Raw genomic sequence first — 17036 nt, 5'->3', positions numbered from 1 at the left:
GCCGGCCAGCCCGCGCCGCACACTCTCCGAAGCGGAGGCGACGCGGGGTCCACGGAGCCCTAGGGCGCAGCGCGCCGAGCGCGAGGAGCCGCGGCTGGATGCGCGCCGCGGGGGCTGCGGGCTCCCGCGGGGGGCGCGCCGGCCGCTCCGCTGCGCCTGCAGACTGCGGGCGCGGCGACCGCCGAGCCGCGAGCAGCTCCCGCCGGCCCCTTCCCCCTCCCGCCCCCGCCCCCTCCCCCCCGGTAACATCTCCTCCCTCCCCCCTTCCCTTCCTTCCCTCGGCCCCGCGCGCTCGCTAGCTCGCTCCTCGCCTCGCTCTCCCCTTTAAACGCCCACTTCGGATGGGGAAAGAAGACAACTTGAAGTCAAGTTGCAATTAACTTCCGCGGCAGCCGCAGCTCCGGCGGCGGCGGCACAGGAGGCAGAAGCCGCCGCCTCGGAAGTCCGACGCCGGTGCGCCCGCCCGGGGAGCCGTTCCCGGGCTCCGGCCCGCACCCGACAGCCACCGCCGCCCCCAGCGCCCATGCCTGAGTGAGTTCTGCGCCTTTGCCTCTTTTTCTCCCTACTCTCGCGCTTTTATCTCTGTCTCTCTTTTTTTTCGGAACCGATCCAAACTTCTTTGCAGCACCCACCCACCCACGGCGCCCGTGGCCTCCCCTCTCGGGGGCGCCGGGCGGCGGGGGTCTGCGGAGCCCCTTCTCGCGCGCGCAGCCGGCTGCGGAGGGGTGGGCCGCTAGGGTGAGGGAGAGCGCGCGGGACGGGGGACTCGAAGATGCCAGTCGCGCTCTCTCGGGGTGTGCACGCGCTGCCACACCTGCCCGACAGACCCTGGATGAACAAACTCCTTCGGGTCGTCAGTGTGACCCCTTTTGGAAGAGAAAAGGGGAGCCGAAAAGACCGAAGGAAGCCTCCGGAGCAAGGGGGAGCCGGTCTGCGCGCCTCCCAGCCGGGCTGGCAGCAGGGTGGCCCGCGGAGTCGGCCGGGGGAGTGGACACGCTCCCCCGCGGGGCGCGGGGCAGCCCAGCATCCTTCCCCGGCCCTTCCCCGCCTTCCTCCGCCCCCCGCCCGCGCCGCGGGCTGGGAGCGGCGGCGGACGGGGACCCGGGAAGTTTGTGGCAACTTCTCCATCCCGGGAACCACTCGGGCGCCGGGGCGCTCAAGTTGGAGCCAGGAGTTTGAAAGCCGCGGCGCTGCGCGTTCCCAGCCCTCGCTGGCTGTAGCGAGACCGGTCCTGAAGGGACTCCCGGCGTGAATGTGGGGTTGGAGACGGGCCGGAGGCAGGTAGAGGTGCTGCCCTCGTTGCAGGGACCGGGACGTCACAGGAGCGGCCCCGGGGTCTCCCTCCCGCGGTCCCCACTCGAGCGCGGCGGCCTCCTCCGAGCGCCCCACGGCCGAGGCTCCCGGGGCGGCGCAGCGCCGGTGGGGGCAGCCACCGTGAGAGGGGGCGACGCGGGCAGGTGGCAGGTCCGGGCAGTGACGCGCGAGTACCGGGGAAATTCACTGAGCGGGACTCTTGAGACGGCCCCAGAATACCGAGAGGGACTGAGGGCTCCGGCAGGAGGTTGTGGCCCGGACCTCCACTAGGGCGTTGCAAATTTCACTTACAAATGTCAACCACAGGATCGCCTCCCGAAGTGCCCTGGTTGGCAACTTTGACCTCTGCGCCCTTCCTCGGCGAACATTCTCAGCGGCATTCGGAATTTCCAGGCGAACGTTGTTAAGACGTGGACTCCACAGGGTTGTAAGAGAGACGGGGAAAACAGAAAGGCGCCCCATTTTCAGGGCAGAACCTGGGTTCCATGCTTGCGTCCTGGGAGGCCAGGCCACCTGACTTTCCCAGGAGGACAGAGGAGGGGGGTAAGAATGATTAAAAGTCTGCTGCTCCGTGCCAGGTTTTGTCCGAAGCAGTTCCCGAAATCTGCAGTGTTGGTGCTGCTGACGGACGGAGTAACTCATCCCACTGAAACTTTATTGAAATTTACATCCTGTCTAAAGTGGATTTTTCTGCGATGTCAGGAATATAAGATTTATTCTATAGTCAAAATGTAGCTGCAAAAAAATTTGCCCGGTACTTTAAGACTGGAGAAAACCAAGGTTGAGGTGTTTGCTCTACAAACCTTTAATCTGCTGTGTGGTACTGGTGCTATGATTTAGCAGCAGTTCTTTATTTCTATTGCATATTATTTTAGTAGAACAGTAGTACATTCATATACTGGCTGCTCCAGTCTGCTGGCAAACATTAGCATTCAAGCTTACATTTTTGACAAATGTGCAGACAGGAATAGCATGAATAGGCATCTTAAATATTAACAACCTAAGCATCTGTTGTGAAACAAATTCAATATATTTACTCTGTTTTTCTCACATTGTTAGAAAAGGTTATAATAAGTGCATAATTTCAACTTTAGTTTGCAGAAGTAACTGGCTGTATCTTTCACTACCTCTTCAAGTGTTTAACACAATCACCAGACATAAATACTTTAATTAACTTGGTTAGGCACATTATTAAATATACTTTAAAACAATGTGCATACTATGTAACAGTAGCAAAATATGTATCCTATTTCTGCATATTTTAAATCACTATGCATTTTATAAATATACCAAGCATGTTTATTCTTCATCTCCATTTGACACTTATTACTTCATGTTTTTTCTAATGGAAACAATATTTTAAATGTAGGGCTGTTCCGTCATATGTAATACATAATATGTAAACAGTAGCTATAAAATACAAAGCACTGTTAAATTTGAGTGTGCCTACATGTAACAAGATTGTACAAGAGAAATAAAAATCACTGCTCAATTTTGTATTCTTTTCCATATAATGAATACAAATGATGTATGAAAAAGAACAGAGATTTCCCTCCTAAAGTACTAGCGCCTTAAAATGTGTCGGGGGTGGGAGAGAATGGGGAGAAGGGGGGAAAAGAGATAAAGAAAACCTAAAGAACTTCCCCAAGCCTGAATAGTTATTTCCAGAATCAATGCATTCCTCATTTTCCCACAAGCTGAAATATGTAATAAATAATAGTTCTTTGTATGTAAAAGTATTCAAAAGGAATGCCTTTTGTTCAGTTGTTGTAATAAATTAATATATTCTCTGGTTGATAATCTACAAAAGTAGTTCTTTTGTCTCTCAGCCTCTGAAACAAGAACAACAACAAAATGAATATTGGCTTATTTCTGCAAAGAAGTCTGTTGCCAGCTATAAGAACCTGGGACTTAATAAGATATGATATGCTGAGAAAGACTACATTAAATTAGCAAAGACTGAAATATCTGGAGGAGATTTTGAATTATTTTTTCAGGTGACAGGTTGTGGATTGTAAATTAGGCCTAAAAGGTCAGGTGACAGGCACCTGTTCCTCATTATTGTAAAAATCTTTTGGTTACAAACATTATTAAGCTAAAGACAACATGGATATACAATAGGGACTCTATAAAGCACTCCAGTGGTTTGTCATCTGCTCTGTAAATTTCCAAAAGGGCCATACATAGATATGCCCTTTACACAAACACATCATTTCTTTCACGATATGTTATCTTGGATGACTCTTATTATATTAGTACTTGGGATTGATGAAGTATATAAAATAAATACGTGTCCCTGGATCAGTCTTCAGACCATGTCTACACATGCTGTAGTTGAATGCAAAAATATTTTAAAACCCCTCTTTTCCCTTTACAATCCATTGGTTAATTATCAGAATTTGTTCATGTTTTAAATGAAAACCTCCCTAAAATGCCTTATGTACTTTTTAGATAAGACGAGTTCCGCCTTAAATGATGCCATGAGGTATTTTGCTCAGTACTTGTACGTAAGGAGAAAATTAGTTGCTATATATTGTCATAGCTTTGTGGCATATAGAAATGGGAAGAAAACCACATTTTATACGAATGCTGTTAGGAAGGGTGTCGTCATTTGATCTTAAAGCGTGCCACTTCTCTCAGCAGAGTTCAGTAATGTTTCTGTTAGAATTAAGGAGTGTGATTTGATTTTTATGAGTGGTTTACCTTTAGATATTTCAGAGAGCAGAAAAAGCACACATATTTAACGGGCCTAAGTAGCACAAGGTGTCAGAAAAGTAAAGGTGCCAGTTGCTTTTAATTAGCAAAGGAGGAGGATTTCGAGTAAACTCCGTAACTCAGATTATTAAATTCTTTACTTAAATACGTTCTCCCCCCCCCCCTTTTTTTTGGCTTTGTACAGTTATTACTTATTCTGTTAAGTATTCGGTTTTAGCATTTGTGATCAGATTACAGAGCAGTCATTACTCTTGCTTTTCAAATTGATTTGGTTTTCAAACTCCCAAACTCTGGGATGATTTTAACAAATTGGTTTACATTTTGACAGAGCAGAGTTAAGTTAATTAATAGATCAGGCACGAAAAGTCATCCACGGTAGGGTGTATTTTCTGGTAAAATGAAAGTTATGTTGCAGCATCATGAGCATGAGGCTTCAGTAATCTGTTCCTCGTGTGGAATGAACACTTCCTACTTCGAGCTAGCAGGCACCTACTGTTTATTTACGCTGCATTAAACTGACAGCTCAGCAATCAGAGGAAAAATATTACTTACCTTCCTGAAGTAAGTACCAGTTTATAGGTTAGTGCACGTATTTATATTCCTGTCACCACTAAATAACGGCTCTGTCTCCGTTTTAATATCTACCTGTGCTGTAATCCAGGGCTTCAGACTCTTCCTGGTTGGGGGTAGGGGTCGAGAGCAGTTTTTCTCATTTCCCGGTGGCAAAACCTTAAAAGTCATTTCATTTCTTGTCGTGTGAGAACCAGTTGGAAGAAATGTTCCTTTACATACCTCAACTATAACCTCAAAACCCCCAAATAATCTGCATGCCACTTAAAATAGTCATCTTAGAGCAACCTCAGGACAAATACTTTCACACACATTCAAGTGTGTGTTTTCTAAATTAACTTTCGACAAAGTTCCAGATAGGTTACTTAAACTCTTTTGATTACTTTGATGATAACTTTGATAAAGTGTCTTGCCTTCCAAGTCTTAGATGGAATGTTTCAGTTTTTAATGGAAATCTGCAAATAAAAGTACAAAGTAGGGCCCGTGGGTTGCTTGATAGTGTTGTCTTTCCTCTGATTCCTTGTTAATCTGTCAACCCTGCGATAAGGGTGATTTCAGCTGTCTTACAATACTAAATGCATTTCTGGTTTTCTTTTTAAATGAAAAGTCCCTTCTCTTTCAAACTCCTGGAAACATCAAAACCCTACGTTCAAGTTGAATTCTCCAACGTATGGTTCACTTGAGAACATGCTTATTTTCACTTACATTCTATAAGTAGCTCTTACACTCGTATTCACACAGTTGTCAATCTCTAATGACATGTTTCATCGACATCAGAACAGAATGTGGTCTTAATACAGCATATAAATCAAATGTGTTACACAAGTTTCTTCTGCTTCACTATACCAAAGAAAGAGTGTCTACTACGGTAATTTATATACTCTCCGCCAGCGCTGTTCTCAATGGTAAGTCTACGTGAACTTGATGGCTTCATGGAGTGGGATCCACCCATTATTTAGTACTTCTGAACTTATGGTACCTTTTGCTGTTTATTTCTTTAGTCTTTTCTAAGATCCGATATTTCATTTCAGAGTAAATAGATACAGATTGTGTGTCTATGTACTCAGGGTGAGATCTAGTAGCATAGCATTTTTCCAGCATATTGGCCTATTTTTAATCTTTTCAGTTATTCCTTGTCACTTCCACCGTTGCTGTCTGAGGCTTGGTTCCTAACAGAAATTCTCATCATCTCTTTCAATGGACTTTCAAAGGATGCAATTCCGTTTATGCCGTGATCTAGTTTAGTTGTGAGAGATGGAAATTAGTTAACTGCTACCCCAGCATTTATGTCCCTAGATTCTCCTGAAATCTCAGACCAGTTATTTGACATTTGGTAGCGAAGTGTCTTGTAATCAGAAATTAAGACTTGGTTCAGCTTCCAGTGGAGGAAAGGTCTTGCTGGATAAAACATTGAACTAGGCGGTATTTTATCATGCTCATGGCTCATTTTAGAACCTGCTTATTGTGGCACACATTTTGAGTACCTTGGGGTGCAGATCCCCCAAATGAAGCTGAAATGCGTGTGGAAGAAGCCGATGTCAGTAGGCACCTGGTTGTGCCTTTGCAAGAACGCCTGTGGACCTGCATTGCCCCTCCCCCTCCCCCCTCAGGTGTGCAGGAAGCGGAGGGGGCGTTGTGCAGGGTGAAGTGGGTGGACTCTACCCAGAGCTATGACCTGATTTGTGACGCACCCTCAGAACTGCAGTAATGGTCCAGCTGCTTCGCAGGCAACTGGTAACCACCTCATTTGGGGATGCTCCTGCCTTGCTAGCGCTGCCAGCTTGAACTTCCGTCATTGACACCTCAGCAAAGACTACTTTTTGGTAGCTCTCCTGTAGGGCTAGATTCAGAGAGCAGCTTCTGATATTTGGAGGGTAAGTGCCAGAAATGTTCCCATCAATTCCATATGGAGAGTCAGGGCTACAGCCACAGGGAGAGGCAGACAGTGAGTGTCTGGGGGGCGGTCTCTGCGTTGGGATGATGCTTTTTCTCAGCTAGAGATGCTTGGAGACCAGATCCCAACAAAAATTCTTCAGGGGGCATTCTTTTGTGGGTGGCAAAATATGGTAGAAAGCTCCCAGGGGAAGTTATTAGACTGTCTTTCCTTGATATATTTAAAGAAAAGGGAATTCTTCAGATGCAGTTTTCCAGGAAGCCAGGCGTAGAGCAAACCTGATTGCTAGATGTTCCTTTCTAGTCTTACTCAATGGTTTCTGTAATGCTGTTAAGAGCATGTAAATGAGAATTTGGCCTCTTAACATTTATAATGTTAAGGACTTTAAGGTAAAAGAGGTTTTATGTTATAAATATTTTATTATAATAATTATTATAAATAAAATAGAACCCAGTGTACACAGATATCTTTTAAAATGAGATAGGCTTGAATAGAGCATGTCCATAATTAGCTGTTTGATGTTGAATGCAATTTTTTCCTGTCCCAGTGAACCAGACAATGGAAATCATTGGGAATTAACAGCATGGCTCTCTGGTTCTTGATAAAGCTAACCTTTCTTTCCCCATTCAAGTATTTTAGCAGTCACTGAGGATACTAAACTAAAATTCTTACACTTTGAAATTTTAAAAGAATGTACAGAATTGGTAAAATAATCCCAGTACTTCCCATTGTGTCTTTACCAATCAAAATCATACCTAGATATCCTGTTTAATGTGAGCCAGATTTCTTCAGACTGTGGGGGGAAATAACAATATTTTAATAGCTACACTTTATAAAACAAATCTTAGAGGTGGGCTCTTTCAGGTGGTTGAAAAGACTCAAAAACAATTTAGAACATTATCTTAAAAGTGAAAAAAATGACAGCCTTACTTTGTATGCAGTCATTGTATTTTAATAATACTGTACGCTTATTAGTGTTATTAGAGCAGTAGACAGTTAATTACAGCCTTTTCTGAGACATGTTAACTCTATATTAAACAGTCATGTAAAAAAAAAATGATGTATATGCTTACATACAAGCTGCTGCTTGCTAGACTCTTAAAAATATGCTTTTAGAATGTATGGAGTCACAGTTTAGTCCAGAATCACCAAAATGTTTTCTACTAAAACAATTTAATTTTAGAACTTTTTTCACTGGGATACAAAATTTTCCTCCTGTTTTGTTTATATTTTTCTTTCCTTGTAGTTAGTATCGGCTTGATCACTTTTGCCAGTGGCATTAGAAATTGTTGCCCCTCAGCAGTTAGACCTTTCCCACATTGTATTTTCAGATACTCACATTTTCTTGCTTTATGCTAAACTTTGGGCAGCCCAAGCCATTGCAAGCTTATTGCCTTGATTTAGCCCTTCTGAATACTTCTTTTTTGTGGAATCCTTTCAGTCATTGTTCTTTTATCCAAGTTCTGTTTTCTTAAAATGCTCCAAAACCTGATACTTAAGATAGATTTGAGCAGTGGATCACAGTGGTAGTTCTAAGACTATTTCATTTTCCGGATTTCAGACCTGAGTTTTTGCCTTGGCTTTGGACATGGCAGAACAAATGGGTTGGCCAGATGAGTTTGACGCTGGACTTAGCCTTACTTAGGCAATTCTATCAGATTGGTTAACTCTTTGAATTTCCTTGGTTAATTTGGATATGTAGACCTTGTAGCCATGGAATGTAGCACTAAAAAAATGCACTAGTATTCCCACTTTATGATTTTTAGGTGCTGCTTATATTTTTATTTCTGTAAGATATTAAACTACAGAAAAGAAATTCAGTGTAAGGTGCAGGTCTCTGTTATATAAAATAGAGAAAAGTTCACAGTTAACATTCTGTGCCTTGCAGAGTGAACATTCATTAAAGATTTGCTAAATTAATAATAAAACAGTGAATTTAGCTTGTGCCGCAATACTGATTTAATGGGGGTGGGGGGACCTTTCTCTCTAATTTTCTGTTTTTACTGGGTTTATCTGAACACTTAATCTACACATGTCCGGCTTTCTGGATAATTGAATGTTTTTCTGTCTTTAACTATGTGCTCTGTCATTTTTTGACAGTAGCACTGAGGTCTGTTTTATCCCTTATTGTCTGACCTCAAGGACTAGGTGAAGCATCTCTGTTCAGGTTCATGGTCCTTTGGTGTTTGGTTGTGGTAACAAGCTGTCTACAGAGCACTCCCCTGGGTCCTTACAGTTAGGCCACCATGTAATGGTCTTCCTGATTTTCTGGGACCAAAAATACTATTTACCAGTGGCCCAAGGCTGATTGACCTCTACCTATTCTTTCTTACAGTAATGATTTTTTTCAGGGTCCCATTGAAAAAAATATCAGCCATGATTACCACATAAAAATATACTTTTCATTGTAACTCTCTCTATTTTTTAATGTTTTAAGATTTAGGGTATTTATGTGAATGAAATTCCACTCCATTCCTTCAAATTAATACTAGAGTTCCAATGGGGTTGTATTAGCTGCATCTGAAACATTCTGAAAAGTTCTGGGCATTCTATGAAAGTTATCTAAAAAACATACTTCCTCTTTAAATTTATTTTCTTTTAAAAACATGTAAGGGACTATTTGCAAGACAGTCCTGTTTAGTTCCCGGAAAGTATCCCGAAGCAGTACATTGCTGTGTGACCTGGTATATTATCACCCACATTCTGTCTCTTTAAAAACAGTCTCCTCTATTTGCCCTATTAATTGTTGATATGTTGCCATCCACGAGACAAAAATTAGAGCTGTAATTAAATAATCATGTGATGCTCCTTAGTGCCAGTGAGAGCAAACTCATTTTTCCAGGCCCTGATGGTCACTGATTATTGTATTACTACTGGCTTGCTTTATTTGTTTATTTATTTTTTTTCATAAAATCTATCCGTAGATTACCTAACGACTGTCCTTTCTTTTCAAAATTAAAGAAAGTAGAGAACATTCAGGCAGTTAATTGGCTAGACGTCCTCGGGGATGTAAGGGAGACATACCTTTTTTTGCTTTTGGTCACCTGGTAGGCTCTTTGGGGAGGCCACGTCAGTGGTGTGGTTGCCTGCCATTTAATTTACGCTGGTGTTTTGGCCGGGATGGAGGCATATGGGGAATGCCAGGAGAATTACAAAAGGAGCTGGGTATTAAAATTCAGAAATGATTAAAATTGAAATAAAAGGATGCTGCTTCTTTGCCAGTACTCTGGCAGTCATAATGACACATAGAGATTAGTTTCCACCTTCATCTTTTTCTCCTTTCTCATTTCCTCTTGTTTATTGTTGACACATTTTCTTATGTCTGTCTCCCGTCTCTGTATCTTTTTGCACCAATGTGCATTCCTACTTCTCTCTCTTTCCTTAAGCAGGGAGAAGCCTACTTAACCTTATTATAACAATAACAGAATAGGTTATTAATATTTAATATGCACATGATTAAAATTTCTCTCCCTTAAACATAGGTCAGCTGTATTATTATTAACCAGCATGTAATTTTTCATTTAAAATATTCTTATTCTGCCCTTGCTGTTTCTGAACTGTGGTCTACTTTAGTAGTGATTTAATACATAATGTTTAGAAAACTGTGGTCGGCTAGTGAGAAAAGAACTTACCAGTCATGGATAATCAATTATGCATGAATTCAAATGTAACAGATGGAATCTGGTGAGTTAAAGTTTCTCTTTGCCTTAGTGGGGTTTTTTTTTATTTGTTTGTTTGACACCTGTCTCATAGACAGATAAACATCTCATGTGGCATGTGAGAAATTTCCTTCTCTCTCTATATTCTCTTTAAAGTGAACTTGACTTTGTAAATTAAATTACAGGGCAGATAATTTTTTATGTGGCCTTAAAGATGCCCAGATTCTTTTCATCACTTTGTGGAGAGGGAGGCCGATCCTGTTGACTTAGGAAGGCTCACCCAGCTGGCTGGCACAGGGCGGAGCCAGCCCCCATCCAGGTTCTCTACCTTCTCTCCACTGCTTCACCCGCTGTCATTTGTCCTGTTTTGTGGGAGCTGCTTAATGATAGAGGCGCTACACTAACTCTGGGTTTTAAAGAATTTCTAATGAAGACTGTGGGAGACTAGTTTCAAAGTGTGTAATATTCTCTTGTATGACCCGCAAATAGTATCTGTGAATGTGTATCATAATATGCTATATGCACGTTATATCTACAGTTATTCACACTTGGATGTTGGCCAAACAATTGGATTTCCCAAATCTCTAGAGAATGCCCCAAGATTTGGTTTATATCCTAACCTGCGGCATATTGCCAGCCACGAAGATGCCTGTACACTTGCAATGCTGAAAAATTCTTAGTGACAAAACCCCTTTGTGCAGAGCGAACTAAAAAGTTATTTTTGAGAGCCTTGTTATCTTCATGGACATATAAGTTTAATTTTAATTAAGGATAGTGTGAATGTGTAGTGTTTTCTCAGTTGTAGAAGTAATACAATGATGGGTATTGTCCATCTTTAAAGCAATACAGCTTCAAAACAGTTACAAGCTGGTTGCCATCAAAATTTTTCATAAATATGCTGTTTGTTTCTCTCCCAAGTGTATTTATATGTATATATCTTAAAAATACAAATGAAAATAGACTTTACAGACTAAATAAAAATAAATGATTAAAAAATAGCCTCAAGGCTCACTTGTTCAGTTTTTATAGTTATACAGAAGCATTATTTATCAACTTTTTGCTTCATATCAGCTGCAAATTTGCATATATACTTATGGTTCATGTTAGTTATTTAATGAATTAAATTCCTCAGTAAACACACTAATAAATAAAGACGCAGCTGCAAAATTGGTAACTGGATATGTCTAGCTATAGCTATACTGCAAAACTATTTTTTTAGTATTTCATTTATGCTTTTATACATAATAAATATGTAATTTTAGTTTGGTTTTACTATGTATTAGTCTTTCTTAATCATGCATCAAAATATGTATCGTAGGTATGAACTTCAGTAAGATAATTTATATATGAATTTCCAATACATTAAAAATTTCATCATTGATATAAAAGTCCCTAATATAAAAATAAATATGAAATCTGTAAGAACAGATGATAGGAAACAGAATGCAAGACAATATATTACAGAAAATGATGATAAAAATTATTGCATGCAGAAGTAAAAACTTTAATCCTAATTATTATCACTAAAATGTGACTGAAAATTAAAGTTGAAAGACTTTCAGGCTTTTTTAAACAAAAATTATATTTTTAATTTAAAAATATTATCTAAAGTCTTTATACAGAGACATTTTATAAGTTAATGCATTGACTACATTTATACAGTTGTTACACATCTGTGGCTGCACTGCATGTAAATGTTCAACACTCCAAATACTGTTCAATTGGAAGGGTCTCTATTTCAGGAATGTAGTTCATTTTTACTCCCTTGAAAAACATCCAAAAAGAATTTTTGGACTTAACGTACTCTTGTTTGTTTTTGTTTATGCTTCATTCTCTTCTTTTGCAAAAATACAATAGCATAGAATAAAATCTGAAAAGAGAACCATTTTCTTGCATTAGAGGACCATCAAATTACCCACTTTGGGTGGGATCTTGGTCTCTAATTACCAATCCATGTTCATTATCCCTGGGTCAGGTATTCACCATATGAATTAATTATCTTGCATAGACTGGACTGTAGCTGTTGGCGGGGAAGGAGAAAGCAATGGAAGGTTGTCAGTGAGCATGGGGTGGTTCGTCAGGTTATAGCTCATTGTTTCTCTACTTGGCATGATGTTTTCGTGATGATATATATCCGCCAAACTTAGGAATGGGTGAAAAATTGGTTTGCTTTAGTTTTGTTTAGAAGTTTTCTTAATTGGGGTAAAAGATATATAACATAAAGTATGCCACTCTGACAACTGAGCGTGCAGCTCGGTGACATTAATTATAGTCACGCTGTGTGCAGCCATCAACACCGTCTGCTTCCAGATCTTCTCCATCGTCCCCAATAGGACGTGCTTTACTTCTGAATTAACTTCTCCCTCGCTTCAGCCAGTTTCAAGCACGACGGTGGAGTTTAGTGACCGCGCAGGTGCGATGGTTTCGGGTGGCGGCTTTCTTCCCTGATGGGCAGCTCCTGCCCGTTGCCTGTGGTGGCGAGCGTGGCGGCTCATCAGAAGATGCTCTTGACTGATGCCCACTCCGCCACGAGGATCTGAGCTGGAACGCAGGTCCATGGTAACCTCAGTCTGGTTTTCTCCCTCCAGTAAAGCCAGGAAAGATGCGCTTTGACACTCACGTCGCTGCCGGCCGGGCTGGCTCGGCGCTTGAGCGTCGGCCTAGGATCCAGGAGAGCGAGGTTCGATTCCCGGTCAGGGCACATGCCCGGGTTGCGGGCTCGATGCCCAGCAGGGGGCGAGCAGGAGGCAGCCGATCAATGACTCTCTCATCATTGATGTTTCTCTTTCTCTCTCCCCCTTCCTCTCTCTGAAATACATATTAAAAAACAAAAACAAAAACACAAAACATTCACATCACTAAAGATTTGGTTATGTCTTGGCTAAAAGGGTTGCTTGGGAACAGTTGCTTTTTGACGCTGTTGGCATTAAAATCCCCTGAGCTTCCCGAGAGGACTGCACGGCAGCCAGGACTGTGATGACCTGTCACAGGCTCTTGGGAATGGACAATGTGAACACTTCAGTTGTGCTTAAGTGCAGTGGCTTAGCCTGGCAGTAAGTGGTACAGTTTCAACCGTTCAAGGAGAATCTCACTCAAGGTTGAAGTTTTCTGGGAGAGAAGTCATGCTCGACTGTGTTGACAAAAGAAATGGAGGAAACTGGGATGGTTCTGGCTCCAGTAAATAATAGACTGGTTTTAGAACTTTACTTCTATGTGTAATTTTGTGGTTAGTCACTTATGTCTGTGATGGTAAATCACATACCTGTACAGGATTTCTGGCACCTTAGTAAATCTCAAGCAAGTGCAAAATGCTAGTTTATCATGGTTCCTCAAACAGCATACCTTTAATTGACAAATCAGTGATCTAATATTTGTCCCCCTCCCTTTTTTTGTTTGAATGTAGTGACTTACCTGCACATACATTCCTTAAATTCTGAGCTAGTGCTGGTTCGTAGCACAGCCTTAACTTTTCGAGTGACCTCGGGATTGGGTTAAAAACTTCACTTGAGGATGTCCTAGCAGGTATATTTGATTTCCTAGCTTCAAAACAGTACCTAACCAGTGGATGCCAAACTGGGCTGTGCATTGGAATCGCCCTGGGAGCTCTAAGCAACGGAATGCCTGGCCATTGCCGTGGGATGCAGCGTGGACATCTGGATTATTGAAGGAGCTCCTCCGGTGATGCTGCTGTGAAGCACATTTTGGGAGCCAGTGAGCTAACTTCTGATCCCTGCACCTGGCTTTACTGTCTAAGATTGCGAGAATCTTCCTAAAATTTCTTACCAGCACTCACTCATAAAAATAGTTCTTGGGTTCCTTTGTTCCCTGTGATGACAGGCACTGTGAGGGACTCCAGGAATACACCTTTAAGGTGCTGACAGACTTGCAGTTTGGAAGGGCAGGCACGCAAATAGGGAATGTCACACTGAAGGACAGGTAGCTTGATGGAGCATTGAGACGGGTACAAGGAACAGCTGGAGAAGGCTTTGGACAGAAGAGGTGCAATCAAGCTGCATACTGCAGATACGGTAGGAGGGAGGTCCCCAGGTGAGAAGGGGAGGAAGGGCACTCACTCCAGAAGCAGTTCAGGGGGGAAACTGAGGCAGCCTGAAACTGTAAGCATTCTGGTGGTGGTATCTACACTAGAGCGCTCAACAGCCATCACAGGAATCTTTCCCTGCTCAAGTTTTGGATCTAAGTCTAGATAGAAATACCAACTTTGATGGAATTATCACCTTTGTGTCTTGTTAAGGTTATGATCTATACTGACATCTATGGAAGGAAAGGTGGCTTTCAATTTTTATTTTTTGCCCAATGCATTCTTGTGTTTTTGTTTTTTTTTAAAAAAGTAGTATTTCTAGGTAAAAGGCCCAGGTAGTCTCTCAGGTTCTAGAAGCCAACTACAATGGCTCTTCTTTTCCCTTTATCCAGCTTTCCCTAAACTAGCATCAACATCGGCCTCTCTTTGCTCTGCTTTCATAATGACCTTTGTCTATTAAAACCATATCACAAATTACCAGTGGGTATTTACAACCACCCCAATGTAATTAGGAAACAACTTTTGATCACTATCAGTCTGGCTATAATGGAAACCCCACTTATTAGGGAAAAAACACAAAGAAAAATCTCGAAGCCCCATATTTAGAGTTGATTATCACTGCTCCTTTATCTTCCCTGAAACATATTCAAGGTTTTTGCTATTTTTCCTGCAGTATACCATTATTCGTTTGGTATCAGGATGCCCTCCCAGTTTGAGTTGGTATCGATATTAAAGCTTCCAAAAGACCTATTTCTAATGGCAATGATGCTTATTTAATGTGGGGGTGGGAGTGAGGAGGGGAATGACTCTGTGGTTTTTAGCTTCACCTCTGAGCTATTTAAATGCTCATGGAAGCCCGCTGGGCGTGGCTCAGCAGTTCAGCATCGACCTAGGACCCTGGGACCCTGGAGGTCATGGTTTGATTCCCCGGTCAGGGCACATGCCCGGGTTGCCGGCTCCATCCCCAGTAGTGGGCGCGCAGGAGGCAGCCCATCAATGACTCATCATTGATGTTTCTCTTTCCCTCCTTCTCTCTGAAATCAATAAAGACATATTAAAAAAAAACCTCATAGAAAGCAGCATTTGGGGTAAATGCATATTATTTTAGATGTAGTACAGGGCCCTTTCAAATGCAGACGTGTCTAGAAAGTCATCTTAAATTTGTGTGCAATGTTACACAAGCCTCACTGCATGCAACTTTACAGAAAATGATTTCAATTTGGACATCATTAGAATGTTTAAAAGTCATTCAGCACCTCTAAGACTCCAGACCAGGTCCTAGATTTACTTAGTCATCTTTGAGAGAAGTTCCCTAGGTAAGTGCTGTCCAATAGAACTTTCTGCAGTGGAGGACATGTTTTATAATCCACGCTGCCCAATACCCACATGGGGCTATTAAACACTTGAAATGTGGCTGAGGAACTCGATTGTAAATTTTATTTAATTTCAATTAATTCAAATTTAAATTATAATAGCCACCTTCCCCACTGTTACCTCCTTTGGCAATTCTCTACAAGGGATTGTGATTGTAGTTAGCAGTGGGAATGGGTTGCAAGTGACACTGGGCTTTTTGCTCTCATTTATTTATTCATAATGTAAATAGTACAAAGACAGCATATGCATTCCTGGTAATGTGGCAGTGAGCAAGTCACACCGTCTCTGTTCTCATAGGGCTTACAGTCTAGTACGGGAGACATTTATTAACCCAATAATTACCCAAATTGCTCATTAAGACTGTGATGACTTACAAGAGAGAAATGCAAGAGGCTGTGAGAGTACAAAATGGGGGCTAATACTTTCTTGTAAGATTAGTCAGAAAGTTTCATCAGAGTTTCGTTTATTCTCTGAAACAAGGAAAGCATGAGACAGCCTCCCTTCCCCAAGTTCAAGGCTGGGTCAAGCTGGCTGCAGAACCCATGGCTCTAGAGTAGAAGCATGCCTTGCCATGACCTCCAAAGACGGCAGGGTCTGTCTGATTAAGCTGTGTGCATACACTTACTGCAAACTTCTGAACCTGAGCAAGTAGATTGTGTCTTAAACTATGCAGTTGCGATGATGTCAGTCACAGATAAGATGTGAGAAGAAGGGTGCAAATGTTTACAGGATATTGCATTTCCTCTCCAATATATGTTTTGACAACGTTGTTTGGGCTCCAGCCCCAGCTTTTTTCCTCTCTGCTCTTACAAATTTGTATTCGGTCTATTCAAGAAACGACGTGGAAATCAGTCCTGACATCCCAGACAGACAAAATGAGACACATGACAGTGGAACATATGGCTCAAATAGACATCCTTATATGGCCAACACAGACCATATTCCCAGAAATTCATATATGGAAAACACCACCTGCAGCTAAAGCCAAAAAACAAAGAGTTGACAGGACAAAAAGAGCAATATGCTACGTAAATTGTGCTGCTTAAAAAATGTAGGGAGATAGCCAACTGTATTTGAATTTAAAAAGATGGAAAAAAAATGTCCTTAGAAAGTGCTATGGTGGTAAGCATTGCTTTGCTAACACAGTCACTGGCGGAGTTGCCATATCTTAAAAGCGTTCAAATTCTAAATGCTTTCTCTGTTTATTACAAATGTATGTGCTATTCAGAACTCTGAATGTGTTTTAATGCTTTTCGGATATCTGCCTGCATATTTATCTTAATACGGTGCCATCTGAAACATGCAGTAAGTAGTCCTTTCATTATTAAGTTTTTTAAAAAAAATATTGTATATCTGTTACAATATTTTATCTTTGCTACCCTTTTTGTAGCCAGTCTGAATGCCTTCTCGTGGGAAAAAAAAATTGATGCACTCAGTTTTAACTGTACATCCACATGTTAATTAAGTTCAC

At 41.8% G+C, this 17036-nt stretch overlaps 1 protein-coding gene across 1 annotated transcript in view; it reads left to right on the top strand.

Annotated features, from left to right (window-relative positions):
* The first annotated feature begins 310 nt into the window (after positions 1 to 310).
* Positions 311 to 17036, top strand: part of SATB1 (SATB homeobox 1) — a 95636-nt gene continuing 78910 nt past the window's right edge. Inside the window, exon 1 of the mRNA XM_081160361.1 lies at positions 311 to 531. The gene's annotated coding sequence lies outside the window, so the exon portion shown is untranslated. The remainder of the gene's footprint in view (positions 532 to 17036) is intronic.

This window comes from Miniopterus schreibersii, assembly GCF_964146895.1.
Source record: "Miniopterus schreibersii genome assembly, chromosome: 15".
NCBI classification, from domain to species: domain Eukaryota; kingdom Metazoa; phylum Chordata; class Mammalia; order Chiroptera; family Miniopteridae; genus Miniopterus; species Miniopterus schreibersii.
The sequence above is the reverse complement of the archived record's forward strand: the minus strand, read 5'-3'. Positions and strand labels throughout refer to the sequence as shown.